Source organism: Erpetoichthys calabaricus, chromosome 8 (assembly GCF_900747795.2).
Source record: "Erpetoichthys calabaricus chromosome 8, fErpCal1.3, whole genome shotgun sequence".
Taxonomy (NCBI): domain Eukaryota; kingdom Metazoa; phylum Chordata; class Cladistia; order Polypteriformes; family Polypteridae; genus Erpetoichthys; species Erpetoichthys calabaricus.
The window spans coordinates 135,735,736-135,750,022 of NC_041401.2; the positions used below are offsets into that span (position 1 = coordinate 135,735,736).

The window sequence follows — 14,287 nt, forward strand, 5'->3', positions numbered from 1 at the left end:
GGAGGCTAACAAGATGTTAAGTTATACTGCATGATGTATAGAGAACAAACCAAGGCCCAAGTATGCTTAAGCTACATATTACATTAGGAAGGGTTTTTCTGAATTAAGTACTATAGGCAGTTTTGGTCACCATATTACAAAAATAAATAAAAACATAAATAAATCCAGGGAAGAGCAACTAGGCTGATTCCAGAGCTGTGAGGTTTAAACCATGAAGGAGAGGAACCTTTTCAGTTTAAGCAAATTGAAATTAAGAGGTGACATTATTACATTTTAAAAACTATAAAAAGGAATTAGGACAACATACCCCAGTTATTACTTATTAACTTCTTCAGAAACAGCTTAGAACACAGACTAAAATTTATTACAGGCATATTTTGCAAACATTTCGATGTTTGTCTTCAAACAGATAACCATAGGCACTTGTAATGTTGGTGTGGTGATTAAGGAACTTTAAAAATCGGAATGTTAACGCTATTTTGGAAAAATTAGGATTGGTGAGCTGTGGTGGGCTGAAAGGCATGTTCTTGGCAAAACTGTTCTAAAAGACAAATTGCAATGACTGCATTGCTTGCACTAGTTTACCATAACAAACTCCACTAAAACATAAGATTATCAGAGTTCATAAAGCACTATTCAAAAGTTTGCAATATGGTTAATCAAATTTAATTAAGCGGGCCTGAGAATGGCATGTTATCTTCCTCTACCAGTATATTCTGTCTGAGGACACAAAGCTGTGCCTAGGACAACAGTCTGAGAGAAAATATAATTTCTGATGGATGAAAACATATATAAATTTTGTAATTTCATATATTCCTAAAATAAGTGAAAAAATCAGCTTTCATATAAAGTAAATCAATGTTTCTTAAAGAAAAATTTTTCACATAAAAAGCATTAAATAAAAATGAGACATTCTCCTAATGAAAAATTTATAGAAATAATGCAACCTATATGTTTAAAAATAATTCCAACACCCAAGTAAATGTTTAAAAAGTTAGCTTCTATAGTGACTACAATTAAACTAAAAAGATCCAAACTCATTTAAAATTTAAAGAATAAACTGAAGTGTTTACAAACTAGAATAAAATATTTCTTGCTTAAAGTAAAAAAAGACTAAAAAATGAAAAAAGATTGGAAATAAAGTGATAAAGTTGATCAAAACCTAACACAAAAAGGAATTTAAATACATCCCCTTCAGTCATTAACAGCAGGAAACATTTGGACTGGTCTGCTACAACATTTCTATGAACCTACCCTTTTAAAGGCAAATCAAAAGTTATTTTGTGCATTTCAGCTTCCTCACAGGCACATGTGGATGACCAAAAACAAAAAAAAAAAAAAACAACAAATGAAGAAACACAAAAGCCTCAAAAGCTATTGAACGTGTTCCTTAAAAGATATTCATGTCTGTCATATTTGACATTGTAAAACATTTTTTTTAAATGCTTGTTTACAGCAATCACTTATATTGAATTCTGTCTTCAAAGCTGATGGTTCAGATTACTCCTTCTATATTTTTTTAATTTCAGTATGAGATTTACTTCTTAACCTGTACTAAATTAAAACACATTAAATACTGAATTTAAACTTTATTTTATACCATACATACCTTTCTCTAAAACTTGAAATGAAGATTACACTCTTCTAGATTCATAAATACACAATATTTCTTAACCAATAGGCTCCCATATAAAACAAATACAATAAACACTTCAGCAAAGCTGAAATCTGTACTACATAGTGTTCTGAGTATGAAACACTGAAAACAGGAAACAAAGTAAACAACACCAGCAATACTGTGTTACAAACTCTCATTATTATTTCAGGAGTATTGGAACAGTAATACTCACATCTCATGTATCAGTAATATAAAAAAAAAAAAAACAGCCAATACTCCTGTTGTGCATGTTCATTGTTTACTATGTACTTTTGTCATACACTGAAAACATTCCAAGAAGTACTAGGATGGTTTTGTTAATAAAAATCACAATTGACAGCAAGCCGAGTGAAATATAAGCAGCAGAGATTTAACACAATAAATTGAATGAATACGCATAATTCTCTAACCTTTGGTTATAACAGTCTCCAATAACTTAGAAATTTCATTAAGAAAGAACGTTAAGCAACAACGTAGTTGTTAATATTCCATATTAATTACATTACTCCTCAGAGAAGATCACCCTTTTGGTAATGTGTTTTTGTTGTTGTTTTTATACTACATTAAAATCTTCCGGCTTCTTTCATGTATGTACTTTAAACTTCCCAGTTAATGAGCACCAATGTGGTCTGGAAAAACCATTGACTGCTGTAACACTACAAGTTGCTATGGTCAGATAATTGCTATGCATGCAGTCTGATGCACCTATATAATGTGAGCCTTGAATGTTTCTTTTAAAACATTATTTAAAAAATCTGTGTGCTTGACTGGACAGAAATAAGGCGATGCCAGGGTTTAAAAGAATCAAATCTTATTACGTGCTGCCTCTACTATTAGTAAACTTCCAGCTGGGTAAACAAAGAGTAGCAAGTCAAGGCTTGTTTTACCAGAGAGCAAGAGCCAATTGGAATAGTAGCCTTTACGTTAAAGAAAGTTGAGTAACAAACTGAAAAAAAGGAATCACAGTAGTCATCCTGTGCAAATAAACAAACGGCAAGAAAATCTACTTGAATTCTGACCTTTTTATGTTGTCCTTAAATTAAAATAGGCACCACTTGTCTTAGTTTGGACAGTGAGCTTGTGTTAAGTACAACAGTTTACATTTTCACTTACAAAAAAAAAATAATAAGATTGCTAGCTTAACTTGTAAACTTGTTAAGCATGTTAGCTTTGTGTCTTCTTGAAAAACAGCTTACAAACATTTGATACATTTGTGGCTTATTTGAAAATTGATACTGTGTTAGGAGATACAGTATACATTTTGGTAAGAAACAAGTACAGCAGTACGAAAATGGTAATCCTCCTCCCAATAGGTCACTCTCTCCCACCTTACAATGCCCCTTCCAGTATGCATGCCAACCACAGGAATATAGTTAAAGTGTTACACTCATTTTTGTCATTTTTTCTGTTACTACAGTACAGTGTACAGTACAGTATATTTATGTCCTTTTCCTTTATCTGTGGCTTAGTTGTATTTTTATGTTCTAGATTATGATTTTATAACTGTGTTAGGATAGGTAAGTGACTTAGGCTAGGGTATGTTTAAACTTGCACCAAAATTCAGGTTACATCACTGTCATAGGAACAGAACTGTGTCGTAACCCAAGGAACCTCGGGTTATATATTATTATATAATTAATATATAATATATATTATTATGTGAACCTCCACCTATTATGTGAACCTCCACCTTTGTTTTATTTATCTCCTGACTTCTTCACCTGGACGCCAGTGTTCACCTGTATCAGTGAGCTGAATGCCTCTCAGAGACGCAAATGCACCCGCCGCCGTCATGAAAAAAGAGCTGGTATTGCTGTTAAACAACGCCGACTCAAGTCCCAGAGCTTGGATTGCAGATGCCTGAGAGTCGTCTATGACCCATCTTCTCCTGCACAGGACTCCATCCCTGGTCCATGGGTGCTGGATACCAGATTTAATTTCTCCATTTCAAGGCAGCATCACTCTTCCTCTGTGTGCTCTCAGGGAGTAAACGCTGCTAATCTTCGCACACTCACCCGTGCTCATCCCGCAACAAGCTCTTCTACCTCTATCAAGACTGCTCTTTTGAACGTGAGATCAGTGTCTAATAAAACTTTTATTCTGCAAGACTTTACTATCTCAAATAAACTGGATTTCTTTTTTAATCACTGAGACCTGGATTGTACATGGTGACTCTTCATGTTTTACTGACTTGGTACCATCAGGTTATTAATTTTTAAACTCTCCTCGGCCAACTCATTGTGGTGGGGGCATTGCCACTGTTTTTAAAAGTATGTTCTTGTGTCGGAGTCTTACAAGACTTTTGGACTCATTTGATTTTATCTAGCATATTAATACGCCAACTCACTCCCTCAGTCACACCCTTGATCTCGTTCTTACAAGTGATATTTCAGTTAATAATATTGATTTATGCGATGTTTCTTTAACTGATCACTTTTCTATAATAATGGATTTGAATATTACTGTTGATGTTCCTATTACTAGTTGTGCTCCACGCTGTGCTCGCTTTTTAAATTCTTCCATTATATCCGATTTTAAAACCATATTCTCTAGTCTTGATGTACTTGTCCAATATGATGGTATCGATGATTCTGTTTTAGAATTTAATTCTTCATGTAAAACGGTTTTAGATTCAATTGCTCCGCTCAAGATGTGCTGTAATAAGGGAAGACCTGCTCCCTGGCTAAATGAAACTACGCGACCGCTACGTCGCACCTGTCGAACTGCGGAACAGCATTGGAAAAAAGATGGACTGAATGAATAGAGAAGTCCTAAAAATCTGTTTAGAAACAACTTCCAGGTTGCAGTTAAGAAAGCTACACATGATTTCTTTGCTGATTTAGTATCCCGTCATTCTAAGAATTCTAGGGTCTTATTAATTCAATTAATGCGGCCATTCACCCTCATTCTGTGACAGGATTAAATAGTACAGTGGAACCTTGGGTCATGAATGTCTCGGACCACATACAAATCGGGTTACAACCAAAAAGTTCGCCAAACTTTTGCATCTGTTCATGACCACACACTCGGGTGATGAACAAGCCAGTTTCCCTTCCGGTCTGTACGCGCCGATGATTTCCGCATGTGTTCAGTTTCTCCCTGTGCAGTGAGAGAGCGAGAGAGAGAGCGCGCAAGCAAGAGAAAGAGAGAGAGAGCGCGAGCGAGCAAGCGAAAGAGAGAGAGAGCGCGAGCAAGAGAGACAGCTGGCCGCGTAAGGCCGAGAAGGCAGTTAAAGAATGCACCGGGCTTGTTTTTAAAGAGACTGCTTTCAGCATTGTTTTAACCTCGTTGTATTTAATGAAGACTTTTTTCTATTGGATTTTAACCTCCATTTCACTTCTGTTTTTATGGGATCATTTATTTATTGAAGGATTCTGAAAGCACTGCACTTTATTTAATTTGGACTTTGTTTTTGATTGTTGTTTTGTTGATTTAATAAAAGCACTTGGCACTTTTGCACCATCCGATTGCTCCATTGTAGTAGTGCCTCACTGTCGTGCTCAACGGTAATATTACTGACGGTGATGGGTTTAAGGGCTCCCGGAAGCGAGATGGGAGCATGCAGCAAACCCGCATCGTCACAGACTTTACCTCAGAACTGTAATCTCCCCTCCACCCAGTTCCTCCTCACTTCCTTCAAGCCAGAACTCAACTCATGCAAGGTTAGTTTATGGTTAGTTTTTGTATTACAGATTTTTCAAATGTTCATTTTTCGGTTTGTAGCGTGCATTGTTGCAATGTTACTTTCTTGGTTGTTTATTAAATTACGGATTTTTCAAATGATCATTTTTTTCCCTGTGCTTAAAACTCATTAAAAAAAAAAAGTGTTTGCAGCAAGCGGTTCGTAAGGCTAGCGTGAATTCTTGCAATATTACTTTTCTCTGTTCAAGGTTTTCTCAGTGTTATTCAATGTTTTTACATTTAGTTTACTATTACACTGTGCATTCTATGGTATGATTAACTATTTTTCTGCTTAAAAATGTTTAAAAAAATATATTTACATACAGTTTGTATGGTCTGGAACAGATTAATTGTATTTACATACAATCCTTTGGGGGAAATTACTTTGGGTCACGATCAAATCGGATTACGACCAGAGTTTTGGAATGAATTATGGTTGTGACCCGAGGTTCCACTGTACTGTTCTTTCATGTGAGCAGTTTCTTTCAGTCTTTGTCAGTAAAACTGATACAACCCGCTGTGGTATTGTTCCAACTGGCTATGAACTTCCTGCTGTTATTCATGGCATTGTCTCGGAATCTTTTGATCTTGTCTTCACTTTCACAGTTAAAAAGTACTATTGACACCCTTAAACCTACTCTCAGTCCTCTTGACGTTGTACCACCATGCCTTAGTGGAAGCCTTTGATGTTTTGGGTCAACCTTTACTAGCTAGCCATTATCAATGATTCTATTAATGAGGGGGTTGTGCACTCATTTTTTAAACATGCATGTGGTGCATCCCTGTCTAGAAAAGGCAGAATTAGATTCTGGAGTTTTAGCCAATTTTCACCTGATTTTTTTCAGGATAAACGGACGCCATTTTGCACTTTTTTTTGTTCATTGCAAAGAAAACTTTGAGAAGCACAGTGAAACTTGTGAACAATACATTATCCACATACAACAACTACCCACACAGACGCTCGCTACAGCACTAACTCAGAATTCGACTATACCTGTAAGATGTTGTGCGGACACTCTCATGGACACTGCCCAAGAATAGAAATTTCGCAACAGACTGCCTCCTTCTTTTGGTCTAACAAGAAAGGGACAGCCTGTTGCAGGGTTCCAAAGACAAAAGTACAGGCATATTTTTTTGCATCACATTTATTATCTTCAGTGGCCTTTTTGGTCAAAAAAAACATTTGTTATACTGAAATTTATGTTTCATTAAATCAAAATCCATTAAACATGATGTTGTATGAATATTTTTCCAGGCCAACAAAAAGTATTTGTTATTCTGAAAATTTTGTTACATTGGTATTCACAATTACAGGGTTTAACCTGAATTAATTTATTTAATATACTAGCCATCCCCCATGACTCTGCCCACATAGTAGTGAAACAGGACAATAAGGAGGGCCCCACCCGGCTCCCAACTCCCGATGTCATGCTACCTGTTCTCCTCTTTCCGCAGCCTCAATCTCAGATTAGCACAAATATATTGCTCCAGCAAGCGAACTACGATTCTTAGCGCAATAAGAGAAGTCGTAAAATCAACCGGAATGTTAAAGCAAATTATAGAAAAAAACCCACTCTAAATCAAAAGTTAACCTTTGTGAAAAGCGAACAGACAGAAAGATTTTTTAATATATTTCTCTATTATAAAAGGAAATCCAGGGATGAGACCTTCTCTGAGATAATTTCAGGTCAAGCAAGGCAAGACTTTTTGCCAAGAGATTTTGACAAGTCCCGCAATCCTCTCAAACACTTACAACCACACCCATAGTTCAATCACTTCTCATTCGTATGAATGCTATTGTCAGACACAGTTCCTCCACTCTCAGCTCCAAACAGGGTCAGAAATAAAAGACAAAGAGTAGAAGACAAAGTAGAGCGTGGTAAATAGGTTCAAAAACATTGCAATACACATGCAGAGCAGGTTAGAGATTATGAAAGTACTAAAATTCTAAAGTCTCAAAAATCTGATAGTAAAGATCGCATTAGTGCTAAAAAATGGAAATTATTCCTCTGTGAAATAACAGAACAGCAAAAAGAGATAGGTTATATGACAGAAGTATGTAGATATTGTTTGGCTTTAAACTTTATGTTGGAGACTTGTAGATCATCTAATTCATGTTGCCATCTGGGAAAAGTAGTGTTTCTTCCCAATGAAGAGGCCTATCTGCGAGAATTAAAAGATTTGTTGTTTGGTGAAAGTGAAATCCACATACCCGATTGGCAGAGACACGAAGTGGCTGGCGCGTGGGGGTTGGCAAGTGAAGCAAGCAGGTGGCAAAGCCCACCTAGTGTATGTATGTGTATATTATTATATTATTTATTAGTGCTGGGCGGTATGACCAAAATTCTATATCACGGTATTTTTCAAAATTATACCAGTTTCACTGTATTCGATGGTATTTTGGCTAGACTGGCTAAGAATAACCTATTCCACGGTCATGATAATTGTACAAAAAAAAAAAAAAAAATATTTTAATGTGCACACAATTATTAATACAGGTTTGCATGGCCCCATAAAGTGATAGTTTTCGAGAGGGTGGCACTAATGAAGAGAAGGAATCACATTGCATGACAGATGTAGTCAAAATATAGAACCTTTTTATTGAACAACAACTTAAACTAAAATTTTGACAACATATTTTCAACCATCCAAATTAGCATTTAGACTTAGTAAAATACCCCACAGGTGCTTGTCAAATGTTGTATTGCACTTTTTTTTTTTATAATCTGTATGCTGCTGCTGGAGTATGTGAATTTCCCCTTGGGATTAATAAAGTATCCATCTATCTATCTCTATCTACATGTCTTAGAAAATGAATAAATAGTAAATATTTTTTGTACACCAACTACACTTTCTGTTAATGTTAACAATCTCTGTCCACTGACACATTAAAGTGACTTTTTAAACAACTTTACCATCATTAAACTACATAATATTTAAACTAATAAATAATAACAATACAATAAATAATAGTGCGACTTCCAGTAATAATACTATTAATTCAAGACTTCAAGCCCAGGTGCATTACACAGTATTCACCAAATAAACATAAAATAAAACAAAACAAGTGCAACTTGGTGATGACATCTTTACCAACTGAACCATCATTTAGGCAAATTGCATTAATATGAACCTTGCTTCAAGCTAAACTAATATACATAAATAATGCTATTTGTGGTATAGCCCTACGGAATTGTACTAGGGCCACGGTGAAGAAAAAAAAAAAACTACGCACACAAGGAATAAAAAAAAAACTATGTCGAGAATAAAGTCAAAATGTTGACTTTATTCTCACCGTTTATGTCGAGATTAAAGTCGACATTTCCACTTTATTCTCATAGTTTATTTTATAATTAAAGTAGAATGTCGTAAACTAAACTTCATCCTAAAATCAATGTTCAATTTACTAGATTTTCTCAAACCCCATCATAAGTTAATGTAGCACATTAAATGCTTTGTGTTGTGTTCCCCGACCCAGTTGTTAATCACTACGTGCTTCTTAAACTGACTTCGTCCGCACTAAGAGGAGGCGCCGGCAGCAATCACCGTACAGAATACATTCACTTCATGATATTCCTGCTCTCTGAAAATTTAGAATTTAATATATACTTGATACCATTTTCAGGATGAAATGCATAAAAGCAGGTATTAAACATGCACGGTAGTGTGGCAGTAGTGCTGCTCCCTCACAGTAAGGGGTCCCCAGGTGTACGTTCTGTGTAGAGAACTTTATGGCAGGTGTGACGAGGCTCCAAAAAACTGGATGTATGAATGAGTTTCGCACAGGTTTAACTTAAATATTGTGTAAATGTTGGGTTTGTGATCTGGTGGTCGGAGACACGAACACATAATTCAATGCATGTTCTTCTGAGTGGGCTTTCTTTATTGCATGCGTGCTGTCTGTCTGACGTACCAAACCCTCAGTTCCTATCCTTCCTTTTTCTTTCTCCACCTAACCAATCACCACACGATAAACGTCATTGTGAAATTAAAACTAGTTATAAACTTAGCCCACGGAGTGTTCAGAACTTTAAAAAAATCTTTGTTATACATGTTTAATTATGCCATCCATTCAGGGTTTAGCCCATCCCAGCAAGCATTGTGTGCGAGGCAGGAGCAAATCCTGAACGTCAGCACATCACAGGGTGAATACGAGCAAAACATACACTAGCAGGGTCAATATAGTATAACAAAACCCCACATCCTACATGACTTTGAAAGGAAACTGAAGCACGCCGAGTAAACCCACCAGAAAAACATGCAAATTCAAGGCAGGGTACACCCGAGACCTCCACACCACCGTGCCCCACATGAGTAATACATGCTTTAATGCATTTTATCATGAAAATTATATCAAGTATTTATCTTAGCATTCTAAATGTTCAGGGAGCAGGAATATCATGAACTTAATGTACTCTGTGCGGCGATCGCTGCCGGCGCCTCTTCAGTACAAGAGGAAGTCAGTTTAAGAAGCACTCACTGTATCCTAACAATAACAAACAGAACTGACAGCCAGGTAAACAACACTGAATGATGAAAGGCTGCAATAACTTGAGTGTCAGACCCACTACTTAGTAGATAATAAATTAAACAATCAGAACACCTGGAAAAGCAGAATGAAAATCAGGCTGAAAATTGTTCAAAAGTTTAAAAAAAAATCCCCTTATAAATGCTTAGTACATTTTAATAAAAATTTACCAAACTTAGTTTTGTTATTTCTCCATTGACTCCAAAACACAGAAACTGGGAAATAACAGCTCACTTAATTGGGCTAGGAGTCCAATTAAAAGCAGAAGTTGGTTGGAACAAAAACCTGCAGCCACAGTGGGTTCCCGGGACTGAGTTTGGGAAGCACTGATATAGAACATAACGTTTTTCTCCATCCGGTTATGAAGAAGCCTAATGTAAAAAGTTTTTCAAAGGGATAAAGAAATAAAAAAACAGCCTACAGTAACATAAAATTGGTGATCAGTATCGACCCTAAAAAAACCTGACCGAAGCAGGTGTTTAGCGGTTATCTTTACTTTGGGCAGTGCTATGTTAACAACCCACTATGTTCCACTTAAAGCTTCATCAAGGTAATACAGCCGTTTGATAGTTAACATACACTGGGTGAGTTAATGATTCAACATGGCAGATGATTACATGAAAAAGAAAAAAATCAATATTGATTGATTGTTTAATCATAATATTCACAAGACTTATAATATTTTATGTATAAAAATTCAGGACCTTATAAAAATATTCAGACCTGTAGGATAAAGTGGGCCTTATCCCATTTTACCATGCTTTTAGTGACATTAGACATCATCATTAACACTAGAATTACCAACGCCTACGAAAAAACTCATAAATCCGGCCCACCTTAAATCCCTTTGCACCTCTCCGTCAGTGTCTTGTCTTGCAAATGTGCCAATCAAGACAAGCAGCAAGCAGCCTGCTATTCCATCACCCCACCACCGCAGAACGTGCACAAAGTTCTCCCAGCTCATGTCTTGATTATCTGGAAGTGCTGGAGTTTTAGAGTGGAAACCAATCGTTTTTTGGAACACATGCATTTCACGTGTGTTCCGTTTCTACAGTAATCTGTGTAAACACATTATTAAAACAGAAACGTTTTCATATTTTAGTAATAAATGACAAAATGTAGACATAAACTATATAATGTGTGAAGCCTGAAGTCCAAACATCAAATAAACACTTTTACAAAAGGTTGAAGGATGATACAAAATTTTCTGTGGCGAAGCAGTAAGAATTTATGACTTGTAATCAAGAGTCCCCTGGTTCGATCCTGACTGCCTCATGTATTTACCATTTTGAGTAGTGAGCTGCCCTTATTGTTAATATTATACAATAAACAAATACATTTGGTTTGCGTCTGTAACAGCCAGTGTACATTTATAGTACTTATAAAAGTTAGCGTTTTTTTTTTTCCCACTTTTATTCTCTCACTCACGATCACAATTCATACTTCCGCCAACCACCCCCCACCCCACCCCCAGGATCTGACGCCGTTAGTTTTTATTTAAAACTGGGATTAACTGTAGATGTGAGTGGTGTTTTGAGACAGTCGAACTGGACATTCTCTGATCTGCATGGATGTAGAGAAAAGCCAAGCAAAATGACACCTTTTATTGGCTAACTAAAAAGATTACAATATGCAAGCTTTCGAGGCAACTCAGGCCCCTTCTTCAGGCAAGATGTGACATCTTGACATCTTGCCTGAAGAAGGGGCCTGAGTTGCCTCGAAAGCTTGCATATTGTAATCTTTTTAGTTAGCCAATAAAAGGTGTCATTTTGCTTGGCTTTTCTCTACATTCATAATGGCTAACACGGTACAACACCCTAGTACTACTGATCTGCATGGATAAAAGCTGATACACAAACGCTGGTGAATCTGCCTTATTCTTATCTCACTGATTTTTTTTTTTTTTAATTCAGTTTTATTGATTGTTCCTGCTCACGCTGAATTACTATGCACCTTATGGTCCATGATGTCAAAGCCGCATTGACAAAAAACAGACACATAGGTATATATGATATTTGGAATTATTCATTTTTTGACCTGTATAGTACATTTCAGAAAACATTGTGGCACGAACGCAACATTATTCATATTATTCATATTCATTCGCATACCATCTTGCTGTTATAATCGGTGACTGCATGTTCCCCCCCCCCCCCAACCCCCCAGATCTTGCCCAGTCTCCATATGTTGCTATATGGTGGTGTTTCTTTTGTACTCCAGGACATGCAGAGGAAAGAATAGTACAGAGAGGTCAGTTCAACGCTATATGCAATCATCAAATTCAAATGTTAATAGTTCACACACATGCAAGGACGTCCTTCCTACATTTACGCAGTGTCAAGATCCCTGGGGGGCGGAAGTGTGTATCGTGGTCATGAATAAGAATAAAAGTGAAAAAAAATGCTAACTTTTACAAGTACTATAAATGTACACCGGCTGTTACAGATGCAAACCAAATGTATGTGTTTATTGTATAATATTAACAATGAGAGCAGCTCACTACTCAAAATGGTAAATATACGAGGCAGTCAGGATCGAACCGGGGGACTCTTGATTACAAATCAGCAATTCTTACCACTGCGCCAAGGAAATTGTTATATCATCCTTGAACCCTATGTGAAAGTGTTTATTTGATCTTTGGACTTCAGGCTTCACAAATTATATAGTTTGTGCCTACATTTTTTCATTTATTACTAAAATATGAAAAATGTTTCTGTTTTAATGTGTTTACACAGATTATTGTAAAAACGGAACACACCTGAAATGCATGTGTTCCAAATAACGATGTTTGATTTCCACTCTAAAACTCCAGCACTTCACTTCCAGATAATCAAGGCATGAGCTGGGAGAACTTTGTGCATGTTCTGCGGTGGTGGGGGTGATGAAGATCCGAATAGCTGATGCACTAAGCACTCCAAGACATTAGTTACGGTTAACAGAAATTCTTGTGTGGAAAAGAAACGTTCCAAAAAAGTAACGCCGAGAAGAGAGATGCCGAAGTGCATTTTTTGAAGCGAGTTCCACGGAGTTCGCGTTTCCTGCGGCTCTATTGACCAACTCATCCATCCAAACCATTTTCACTTTACCAAAAAAAAAAAATATTTACTTAATAAAGATCCTAAAAAAATATTCTCAAATGTAATATGTGCTTTTCAAAACATAAAACTAAGCCCTAGATGAAATTGTTTTAATCAGTGTGGATGCTAATCCATTGCAATAATGAAACAAATTTATCCAAAAAGGCACAATGCTGCTAAGTCAAGTCAGGACATACTGTAAATACAGTAAAGCAGATAACAGCCATCTCAACGCATGTCGCACTGGGGGTAACAGAAAACGGATATTTTGACGACAGCCGGCGCTTACTGTCCACAGGGGGTGTGGGACCGGGGAAATCCAGGAGTGCACTTTGGACTTCTTGTGGACGTGCAAGAGTCACAAGCGCAGCAGTATCAGTCAGGCGAGCAGTATAATAAAGCAGCGCTCTATGCTGTGATCGTACCGGCCTACACTGCATTCAGGTTTACCATCTATGTGATTTAGAAGTTTTACAACAAAGCACTTTTCACGCACTTTTAAACGGTGGCAGAAAACGGAATACCGACACTCCTAACGCTACTCCATGCTTTTCTGCAAACGCTCTTTATTCTAAAACATTCTGTACGAATCGTGCTAAAAAGTATGCCTCTATGTTACAGCAATCTCAAACACAGGACCCACTACAAACATGCCGACAAAAACATTCCATTTTCCCTACACACGCACACACAGAAACCGAGCAGTATCTAACAAGGTAAATGAACGCGTAGGCATTAAACCCTACATGAATATCGTTCAAGTCTAGGGTGTCAGGCACGTAAATAAATATAGCGACAGTAACGTATAGTAGATTTTAAAGAGCCGGTACCTTGTCAAAGATGTAACCGTGTCCTTTCCGCTGAGACGTCGCGGATGGTTTTGGTCTCGTGAGCTCTGCGTCACTTCCGGCTTGGCAGAGCCCTCACCTGCTTGCGGTCGCTGCACCTGACCGAAGCGAGTCGCCTACCTCTACGGACCTTTTGTTTGCAGTTTCGGTGCGATGATAATAGTATTTGATAAAAACCAAAATGTAACAGCCATGTATTAATTTAATCAGTATTTGATTTTAAGAAAAATCGGTTGAAGATCATTAGCTTGAAAAATTATCAATAATTTTTGCATTACAAGATGAACTAAATAATTACCTAAGCGTAAGGGCACTTTCACAATTGAGTGCTGTACATTTCCGGCTTCAGTTTAGCATTTTTCTAGCTTTATAATGGCTTTTTGCAAGCATTTTCATGCATTTTTAAGCTTTTTTTGGGCATTTCAAAGAAGCATTTTGCAGGAAAAACATGTTCAACATGAGGTGCATATTGTGTCTCTATAATGTCTTCTATGAA

General features: G+C 36.8%; 1 protein-coding gene across 2 annotated transcripts in view; it reads right to left on the minus strand.

The window, feature by feature from the left end:
* si:ch211-45c16.2 (mitogen-activated protein kinase kinase kinase 13) overlaps window positions 1-13,858 on the minus strand; it is a 252,332-nt gene extending 238,474 nt beyond the window's left edge. For both annotated transcript variants that reach the window (XM_051931366.1, XM_051931367.1), the window contains exon 1: window positions 13,774-13,858. The gene's annotated coding sequence lies outside the window, so the exon portion shown is untranslated. The remainder of the gene's footprint in view (window positions 1-13,773) is intronic.
* Between the last annotated feature and the right edge of the window lie 429 nt (window positions 13,859-14,287).